Consider the following 11,638-nt stretch of genomic DNA (forward strand, 5'->3'; position numbering starts at 1 on the left):
GAAATTTGACGACATGTCCGTATTCTCATATTGTTGTCGCCCATCTTTTGATTGATTCCCGAAGAATCTCTACTTCTGTCTTCCAGTCTTTCATTGTGATTCGCGTCTGGGTTCGGCAACATGCTCTTTGCTCGACGAAAGCGGCGCCTCGACCGACTTCCCCTCTCCTCCCACTCCGTTCATTCTTGTCGGATACGGCCAGCGACGACGGCACGGATGCCGCAACCGTGACAATCGTCGACCTCGAATCCTTCGGGATGCTGCGAGCTTTCTTCTTCCGGTCGCCGGAGCTCCGACGTCGGAGGCCATTTGCTTGGGCCGGCGGACGGCGGGAAGAGGGGACTGAGTGAATATTACGCGGCGGACAAGGCCTACGTTAAAACGTCATCACTGGTGGCATAGCCCCTAGTTGCTGCTGGCCAAACACAAATAATCAGTGAAATTAGACTCCTACAACAAAGACAGGGGAAAACGGAGACCGCCTTAGCAGCCTTGAAAGGTAAAATGGACGTGTCGATCGAGAGGTGCTGAACTTAAAATCAGCAAGGGACGGCATTACTGCCGTTTTAGAGGTCGCCACGCGAAACAGTTCAGCACTTGCACAAATAGCACAAAGGTAAAGCCATTCTAGACAAAACAATTTTTTTTAACGTTCCTGATAGCAGGAATAAAACGTGGAAGCAGTCGGAAGAGAACGTCGTCAATGTTTGTGAAGAAAGGCTTGGTGTTAGAATAGAACCTCCCTCTACCGAACGTGCCCATCGAATCGGTTGCTACGGAAACGACGTCGCTTCGTGTAGGCCGATTATTGTAAAATTTAATTCTTATAAGGAAAGGGAGCTTGGAGCTTTCGAGTGCATTAAAATTGAAAGGCACAGACTTTCGCATCAGTGAAGACTTCCCCGAAGAAATTCGCAAAGCAAGAAGAGAGTTGGTCGCGTTCGCCAAAAATCAAGGACAGCCATTCAAACTACGCAATGATAAACTTATCATAGGAAGCTCGCGTTATTTTTTCGATCAGCAAGCCAATTGCGTAAAGACTTTGCATGTTGAAAAATGCGATATAATCTCAAGTTTTGAGGGAGTATGGGCCCGGATAAAAACACCGACTGTTTACCTCCTGGTTATCGCTTGTTACAAACCCCCCGGGATTTTGGATTTTTCTGGTTTACTTCAAAAATGCGTAGAAGAGCTTCTTAGAACTTACCCTAATGATATGTACGTGCTCGATGGAGACTTTGATTTCCCTGATATTGTCTGGCCGGTCTTTCCTGCACCCATGCCCTTTGAAAGTTGGCGCACCCTTCCTAAACAATGTCGCGACTTTGTAGATGTAACAAGTGCTTTCTCCCTGTATCAAATGAATAATCATCCAACTTGTGGTTCTGCTGTTTTAGACCTCTTTTTTACTTCAAAACCCGAATGTGTAATGGGGGTTCACCTAATGGAGCCCTTGAGCGATCACGCGTTTGTAAATGTTCAAATGATCATTTCAACATACAAATATACCCGGTTAACTAAAACCATTTTAAATTATCCCAAAGCAAATGTTGATGCGATTTGCGCAAATTTAGTATCTTTTTCTACTTCCTATATGGATGACTTCACTTCTAGGTCTACTAATGAAAATTAGGATCTACATAAATTCAAATTACTTCAGCTGGCAGGTCTTTTTATTCCTAAAGTAAAAGCGTGAAAAGCCGTGGTTTTCGGCACGACTGAAAAAACTTCTCAATAAAAAGAATCGTCTCTAGAGGACTGCCAAGCAATCTAGATCCCAAGATGCATGGGAGAAATACGACCAATGGGATCTAACAACCAAGCTCGAAATAAAAAGCACAAAAAGGAAGTATTCTAATGAAGACCTTGGTAACATTATGAGGACCAATCCCAAAAAGTTATGGACTGTGGTCAATCCGAAACAAGGAAGGGAGTCTTTTTTAATTTTTCGACGACGTTGGAAACAAGTTGAGTCCTCTCGAGGCGTGTGAGCGGTTCAGTCGATATTTTAGTGAAGTCTTCTCAGAGGACCTGTTTCTTCTTCCGGATTACTACACTGATTATAGTATGTATCAAAAGATGCCTCAACTAACCATTTCTGCAACTGGCGTTTTGAAACTCTTTGACGAACGGCACTCAAACTCCGCTCCCGGCACAGATAAACTTTCAATGAAGCTTCTCAAACTATGCAAGCACGAGTGCTCAACCATCCTTTCCCTGATTTTCAACAATCCTTAGACACGGGCGAAATTCCCGAAGATTGGAAGCACGCGCAGGTAATTCCAATACACAAAAATGGCTCAACGAATGAATTTGGTAACTACGGGCCAATATCGTTAACAAGTGTCCCTAGCAAGCTCATGGAGGATATAGTACTTTCTAACGCTATGAATCACTTATGCATTAACAACTTAATTTTTGCAAACCAGCACGGTTTCCGGCGATCCCACTCTTGTGAAACGCAACTTTTCGAATTCAGCAATGATATTCATGAAAACCTGCATTCCCATTTAAAAACGCACGCCATTTTTATTGATTTCATAAAAAGCCTTTGACAAAGTACTTCACCACCGTCTTATGTTAAAAGTTCGCTCGTTAAGAATAGACCCGTTTGTAAAAAACTGGATTGCAGGCTTCCTTTCTAACCGAACCCAATGTAGTCATCATGAAAGTAAAGATTCGTCACCCCAACACGTAAAATCGGGCGTGCCTCAGGGAACCGTGCTTGCTCCACTGCTTTTTTTTTATATATGTCAACGACCTGCCTACTCGCATTCAGTCCACGATAAGATCATACGCCGACGACTGTGTTGTATACCGGAAAATAGAGGGCCTGGATGACTGTACGCTTTTGCAGAGTGATCTGACATGTCTTGAGACGTGGTGTGAAGAGTGGCAGTTGCAGATTAACGTTTCCAAAACCAAATATCTGAACTTCAATAATAAACGCGCATCAACACAATTTAACTACACCCTTTTCAGTGTCTCCATAGAAAATGTTCATACATATAAATATCTTGGACTTCATTTCACGCCAACCTTTCGTGGGAACCACATATTAACCACGTCACGGCAAAGGCTAATCAAACTTTAGGCTTTTTAAGACGTCACTTACACCTGGCAACACGGGAAACAAAACTGATTTCATACACATCTCATTTTCGTCCCAAGCTGGAATACGCATCTCTCATCTGGAACCCGCATCAGTCATATCTTATTGACAAGTTAGAAGCCATTCAAAACCGTGCCATCCACGTCGTTCTCCGCAATTATACCCGTACAAGTATAAAAACGCAAAAACAACAAACTAATATACCCCTTCTTGCTGACCGACGTAAAATAACACGACTAACTGCACTTCATCACATGTACTATCATTCATCCTCAAAGAAAGAAAATATTGCCCAGCTGCCCACGATGTCTCGGCACGCACAGACAACTCACAGAAACTTCAGCTTGCCACTCCTAGAACTAACACTTTCAAATTTTCTCATTTACAGTTATCTATATCAGATTGAAATTCCCTCCCCGACGACATCGTGACAGTAAAAGAGCCCGTTAGATTTCGTTCCGCAATTGCCACTCCCCACAATTTGTAAAAAAAGAGCTCAAGGAGGAAACAATTCCTAACTCTTGTTGACTTGTATCTGTATTGTTGTTGTTGCCCCCCCCCCCCCCCCCCCCCCCCCTCTCCCTTATGTGAAGCCCCTACCGGGCGCTATAAGGGTATAGTATAACAAATGAAATGAAATCAAATTCATGCACCGCTGACGCCACCATGGCCGCCAGGGCGTCGCGCAGCCTCTCCCAACGAGCGTGACGCTTTCACGTGGCGCCACCAAGACGAACGCGTCTGCCGCTTAGCTGCGATCCCTTGCCGACCTTCAGTGAGTTCGGGGCAGGAATCCACTAACGATGACGTCACGCGCAGGCCTTGTAATCCAGGCGGTACTGAATGAGTCCGCGCACGTCGCTGCACGCTCGGCTGCTGCGCCGCAGCGCCCGCCCATCGTGCGGTCTGCGCCATCGCTGCCCTGATGAGACGGAACGTTTCGTCCGTCCCGACCATCCAGACCCGGCGCAAGAGCAGCAGCGAGAAAAGAAGCGAGTTGGGGATCGCTCAAAGAAAAATCGGAACGGGGAATAGACTACTTCCATAAAGCCCTGCATGCAACACGGCGCCCGTTGCACTCTGGGAACTAGTTGGCCAGGGAGGAGGGTGTCATGGTTTCGGTTTCGATCCACACGTCGACAAGAGATTGTTTTCTGGTCCCGAGAGCGTCATTTGTGGTCTCTAAACTAACCTAAATGGTCAGACCTCGAAGCTTTAGCACAAGCCCGAGATGTATAGCTTGTCTTAACACATGCTTGTTGTATTTTTGTACTTGAGCCATCCTGTTAGCGTTCCAATCGAGGTATGTGGACGAGCCAGTGCTGGGAGTCTCGACGCTGCGAAGCTCGGGGATCTTGCTTGAGAACGAATCAACAAGCTGTAGCAAACAATAAGTCTGCATACATCGAGCTCGCGCCTTTACATTAGTGTTGTTGATCAGGAAGTTTGTTTGCTTCGTGCGTCCATAGACGAAATATAACTTTTTGCAATTACTGTTTTTCTTAATGTGCCTGAGTATGCGAGGTAAAACTCGGAGGTGCCATAGAAAAGCTAAATTTTAACACACTTCTTATCTCTTATTTGCACTGACCCGCAGCACTGCACGAAGTGAAGTCCCCACCCGCTTGCATTTCACTAATATTTAACATCGCGTATGCGCATAGAGTTATCCTGCAATCATATAGGCGAATTTGCGCATACAGACCGTTTTAAGAATGCGAAAGTCGAGCACTTCTGTGAAGAATGTCGCACCGTTCGCCGGAAGTGCGTCAGACGGGCATGCACCCCTATGCGCACCGCATTGGGGTTCATGCCCGTCCGGTGCACGGTGCGACATTCTTCAGACAAGTGCTCGAACGAATTCAAAGCGTATTTGACGGTTGCTAATGGCCATTATATTTGTCATGTGTTTGCTTTCTTCCTGCCTGAGTATGCCGAGATAATTTCAGACACACCGTTCCCGGCACAGATCTCGGGCGTCAGTAAAAGCTCGTCCAAAAAGGCTTAGCGAGGAGTAGGGGACGCTTGTTAGGGCCTCCGTCGTAGCTAGCCGATCTCAGCGTTTGCGGAAAGTTAATCTTCTATCAGCATAAAGTTTGAGTGGGAGATATATGATGACACGAGGAAGACATCATAGTAACTTTTGTGCAGTAGTGAGGTCGAATTTATTGCGTTTCCTTAAAAGTTCATGCGTAAACGCTGTCCTCAACTTTGATACCCCGTCAGGATGCGGCCTGCTTTTCGTTCAATGAATAAACAAGAAGCGGACGTTTGGCAAACAAATTGCGTGTAAGGCTCCAGACGAACAAATTTCAGTTGTAGTTGACTGGTACTAGACGGGATTACTGACATTGAGCTCAAAGATGCATTCGTCGGGTGAGGTGACTAAGCCACGACTTACTACGTTCGCATACGCACGCACAATATCTGGTGTTTCGGGAACCAAGGAAAGTGCCCCGGTCTTCGTTTTGTATCGCTCGATAATGAGTGTATTGTACGTTCGTGAAAAGTCAGATAATCGAAAACGGAAGCAGCGCGTTCGGTCGCGGCGTGATAGCATGAGATGAAGCTGCTCAGTCGAAACCGAAACTGAGTGGCCAACTAGTTCCCAGAGTGCACTGCGTGGTATTTCGCCGCGATGGGGCGCGTCGGTTTTGGAAGAAGTCCATTGTCAGAAGGGACGTGTCGACAGGAAGCCGATCCTTCAGTCGGTCCGTTTTTGTTTCCTTCTGTTTTTGCTTCTTCTTTTGTTCGCGGTGGAAGTCGGGTAGCGCACGGGGTGGGCCTGCCTGGGGGTCTGTGCTACGGAAACGTTTCTGGACGTGTGGGGATAAGTAAGACGGAAACGAGAAAAGGATGAGCGAGGAAGCGATTGAACGAAAAAGCAAAAAGGGGCGGCATAGGAGTCACGATCGTCATCTGATGTTTCTGTTTTCACGTAAACGTGAAGGCTTATAGGTGCGGAATGGCACTGGCATAGACGCTTCGCTCTCTCTCGAGAGAGGTTCCTGCGCGTGCGCAGTAACCGCGTCTCATTTCGGGCAAACGCGGTTGCCTACGGACATCGGATCAGAGTACGTGTAACATGTCACTGTGTTATAGGGTTAGACATGTAATGAAAATAATGACACTTCCATTACTTTATTAATATCATTACCCTCGAGGCCTGAAAGCATTACAGAGAGACAAACAAAACAAACAACATTCGGAATAAAAACAATAATATTACAAAACATGCAATGGATGCATGAACATTCGAGGGTTACATTTAGAAATAGGGTTGGTCGTTGCAGTTGTAAATTAACGAATTTAATATTGTGACACCAAAACGCGGGAAGGTGGTTTCATTCGGAAAGCGTTCTGCATACGAAAGAGTCGATTTGGGCAGTTGTACGACACTGGCAAATTTCAACTTTGAATGAATTGACGGTGAATGCGAGGGGGACATACACGCAAAAGGACAAGGGAGCTGGTCTTTCAGAGCAAGGTTAGTGCAGCGACGTGCAGATCGCAGCATTCGCTTAAGTGCCAGTAGGCTCCCGTGAACTCGACGTTCAGCGGGGCGCACCGCGAGTCAGCGGCCCTGCGCCGCAAATTTCATCCCGGCTTTCTGCACTCTCGCCTGTCAGGGAGGAGAAACAGTGGTTGAGGGGGAAAGGGGAGTGTCATCAGCACGGGAATGTTTACGGCTCGTTTGGCGCCTCGTTGTTGTTGCGACGTCGCTCACCCGAGGAGACGGCAATCGGAGACTGCCACGCTGGAGAGCATCAGGCAAGACGGATGCGGAACGACAATTCCTTCCGGCATGCAGACGAGGGCACGAGGCAATAAATGTCCGTCAACGCGGTGCGCTTATCATTCACTCTTAGAAGCTTCTACACGTATGCTGCCCTGCGGTGCACGCGGAACACCGACCATATATCATTTTCCTTTCTCCTGTTTAGTTATCAAGGTAAGTGTTCGGTACCATGCTCGATTGTCACTATTGAAGCTGCACTTTTATGAGAGAACGATGTCCATCGCCCTACTCATGGCCTACGCTGGTTAAGGGAACACCGAGAATTGATGACAACGGCATCGCAGGATGTACTATTCTCTTCAAGATGGCGTGCGAGAATTTCATGAGAGTGGGGTAAGTTGTGTTTGCTTCGTCTTTGAATGTCAAAGCTGGCAGCACGTACTTTACTGCAACAAATTATGAGGGAAGCTCGAAGCACGTGGAGCGAAAGCTCGCGCTTCAACCCTCACTCCTGTCAGTTTCACTCTGGACGAGCGTCGTACCGGGAACTGGCTGTGCATCACTACTGCGTGATATGTGATTCAAGTTAAAGACCCCATGCGAGCAGTCGCGCTGCACTGGCTAAGTTTCTCATTTAAGGCGTGTAACAATGCCATCAAAAACCCTGGCACACTAAACAACGCTCTGCCTAAACATCTAACGTCAAAAGTGACTTTGTCCTTCTAACAAATTTCATTCATTAAATGACCTTTCGGTAAAAATTCGTGTTTTAATTTGGAACTTTATAAGGGGGTAATTTAGTAACGCAAATAATTACCCTACTTCGTTAATTTCAATAAATATTACTCGCCTTTGATTTCATTTAAAAACTATAAATTACTTTGAGAAAAACGAAAAGCTGCGTCGGTACGTGATCGGATCAAAGAATATTTGCGAAGTAATTAAGCGCCCTTACATTTGGTAAGTGATGCCATTGACATTAATTAAAGGGTTGCTATAATTTTTAATGAAATTCGAAATGGTGAAATTTGTCGACGCAGGTAGGAAAAGTCTTTACGGAAAGCTCCTGGAGGAGGAGGAGGAGGAGGAATGAAAATTTTATTGGTCGCTTTTCGCACGATTATCGCTTTTTTCCCACTCTTCTCGGTCTGAGCCCTCAGTCTAGGGCCCCGTTGGCTGCGGCTACCCGCTCCATCAGCTGTCGGTGGTCGTGAGGCACTGTGCTGGACAGTGCAGCCTCCTGGAAGCCTCGTTGCAGCAGCCAGCATTTCACCGAAACATCTTTGAAGCTCAAAAAAAAAAAAAAAAAAAAGAACAAATGAAAACGAGGAGTTTTTTTTTTTTTGAAGCGCACTTTGCGACACAATTTAATTACTTCCAAATAACTTTTACGAAAATTTAATAACTTAAAAAGGGTTGTATTTTTTTTACGATATTAGTAAAATTTGAACACGTGGAATGCATTTTACCCCCCTCATTTCACCCCCTCGGCGCCTTGTAGCGGCGCAGAGGACGCCGCTACAAGATGGAGCCAAATCAAGCGTCAAATCGTCATGGCGTTGGTCGTCTTTGTGCATTTCCTATTACCGACTAAACCAATATTACGCAGTGGATGCGTCGTGATCCTTCACTTTCTTTCTGCTCGTGATTGGTTGAGCCGACAGACAAAGACGGCTGGCGAGTGACGAAGCACTTTTGCCGCTGCTCTATTCACTCCATTGGAACGTACCGCTGGGACTTCGTTTGAAAACTAGTACTATAGTGAAATTTCTTGTTCACGATTGCTCGTATTTCGAATTGGTTTCTAATAGAAAGTGGTATTTTTCAATGGGGTATATGGTGTAGTACGCGCGAGAGAAAGCAAGCGCACTGACATACGGAAGACGTACTTGGACGGAATAAACCATAGAGTTATTATAATGTACGCTAGAGGTTCAACTGGCGCTAGCGTGCTGTTGCAAATTGAAGCAGACAGCAAGCAGTCCGAAATTGACTTCCGGTAATGTATTCCTATGGAAAAAAGCGGGTGCACTTCCTCTCAGCGCTCGATTATGAGAGCAAATATCACGAACAATTCATACCTACTAGGCACATTAGAACAGTTCCCAGTCACGCAGATGAAATAATTGGTCAGTTACGGCGTTTTTATTCTAAAATCGTGGCATGAAAAACGGTGCTAAAACTGTTTGGTACATGTATTTATGTGCACTGTCGGACACTGTTAGCGCGAACACGGCGTCGGCGCTTTCCAGCATGGGGGATATACGTGCCAAACGAACGAAGGACATGTGGAAAACCAAGAGAGACGACAAGAACTACGCAGTAACACTGGATAAGTAACTCCTTGTGCTTGCAGACGATCAAAATAAATTGAAAGTCACGTAATATAGTCCGATTTGCAATAAGTACTGCTTTATTCTTCCTGCTCATGAATATGTGCGAAGATGCTTGTTCTGTGCTCAAATCATCACCAGCGCGCTCCAAATCTTTGAAAATAAATGGAAGTCAGAGAGCAGGTGCGCGATAAAAACTGCCCGACATAGGAAATAATAAGAAAACACACCTTTCGTAGCCCACGTACTTTATTCTTTACGTTTCGAACGTTTTTTCAGCCACTCGTAAAGATGCACGACGGGGTCATTTTCTTATAGTGAGAGGACAGACATATTAGCAATATATAAGCACCAACGGAATGCAGGCGGACTTTTACCACACTCTACATTCCTTTCGATCGTTATTTTGCCTAAAATCGTCGGTCGTTTCTACATACCTGCTATGGAACAGAGGTTTGGTCCTGGAATATAGCGAAGTTTAACATCGTTCAGTGGTAAAAGAAAAATGCTGTAACTAAAGCAATTACACTTTCACAATAGTAATAAAGGTGCATACTATCCGGTACAACCGAAATAACAAGCGTTATTCATGTTATTTTCCGACGACGAGACAAAATTCACGCGCGTTTTTCCATAGGAATACACAGGAAGACTGGAAAAGTAGACTGCATGCTGTCTGCTTCAATTTGCAACCGGAAGTCCCATAGACACTAGCGCCAGCTGAGCCTCTAGCGTTTATTGTAATAACTCTATGATATAAACGTCGACTATCACTGACCTCTATCTACGGAGTGAGCTTGGCAAGTGACCAGGCTCTAACGTGACGTTTTACGTGCTCATGTCATCCCTATAATGTCACATCGAAAGAAGTATATTTTTAGGCAACAAAATTTCGTCGGCCTCCTTATCGGGCATCCATAATGTGTTAACGAAGTATTACGTGAGCGCGTTGGTTTCCAATAACTCGTTACAGAAAGAATAAACAAAAAGGGTTCGTCATCCTACGTCCTTTTTGTTTATTCTTTCTGTAACGAGTTAAAATGTTTTGCGTGTTCACGTCAGGTATTTTGTGTCACAGCCAACGTTAGTGAATTAGCCCAGTTGGGGAACGGCCCATAAACGCTGCTTCCACAAGCAATATACCCCCCCCCCCCCCCCCCCCCCCCCCCCCCCCTCCGCGGCTCACCTCCCGTCACTCGACGCGCCACCGTTTTGAGGACGTCTGCTATGGTAACTGCAGTGTATGGAACACATGTTTTGAAAGACGGCGTTTAGATGGCCTTGCACCGTCCTCTTTGGAACACCGTTTTGAAACGAAAACCTAGATGGTGCTTCAAACGACGGCAGGCGAAATGAAGGGAAGGAGGGGGCTGCCCCCCTCCGCGGGAGTTTCACGACTGAGCTTATATAGTAACGTCAATCACAACTAACAAAACTCTTTTTTTTTTTGTGCTTCTTGTATTGCCGTACGGATAGATAAAATGCTCCCCAATTAGCGCCATACCTCAACTAGGAAATTACATCGTTCAGGACGTGAAACTAAATTTGGAAAACTGTCAAAGTCCAGGCCTTCCTGATTTCCAACTTTTATGTTAGCATTAAACGAGCGAACTACAGAGCAACGAAATAAAAAAGAAAACGCTTGACGGAGGACGTGCCATCTGCGCGCTTTCTAGAGCTCCATATGCCTCAAAACATAACGCGTAAAGCGCCATCTAAGCCACAAGCCGACACTAGTCTCAAGGGGACTCAGGGGTGATGGAACTTTCAACATTCTGAAAACCCGAGACTGTGGAACGAAGAGAATGAAAAGCGCAACCAAAGCTTTCAAAACTCAATGCTCGAAGCGTGAAAAAAAAAAAAAAGAAGTCCGACGTCGTTGAACAAAAAATATATATAAGAAACGAGGTTCTTGTTTGACGAAACCAAAGCGCTTTGGCGAATTCTGTGAGCCTTGCTTTTGTGCCTTGACGAGGTCTTTCGCGTGTGCTTGGGAATCTCGGGAGGCTTTCTTCCTCCCCGTATGTAATTTTTGTGTTACTCTGCCGTCCTTCTGAAATGTGCCGTCGTATTCGCACTTTTCACCGGCGACATAGTTTCCATCTCGCGGATTTCGAGCCAACTACTCCGCGGGGTCTCGTCGCGAAGGGCTCATTTCAACGTCACAGCGTGTTCGCTTTTCTCTGCTGCAGAGAAGAAACTGACCGATGGCGAAAAGCGACACAGTCGCAGCTCTCCTATTGTGCGCACATCATATACAAAAGACACGATATCCGCTTCAGACACGATGACAGAAGTACCTGCAGACACGCAAAAAATCTTCTCCCAGCACGTTTGCTTCCTACACTTGTGAGCTTCGAACATGTTTGCCGCCATTTTTTGTGTGACAAACGTGTCAGGGCCGCCATACGAAGAAGAAAAAGCCCTCAGACACTGTCTATACACTGCCTTTTC

The sequence above is a fragment of the Ixodes scapularis genome, unplaced genomic scaffold (genome assembly GCF_016920785.2).
Source record: "Ixodes scapularis isolate PalLabHiFi unplaced genomic scaffold, ASM1692078v2 PGA_scaffold45__5_contigs__length_3442486, whole genome shotgun sequence".
Lineage (NCBI taxonomy): Eukaryota > Metazoa > Arthropoda > Arachnida > Ixodida > Ixodidae > Ixodes > Ixodes scapularis.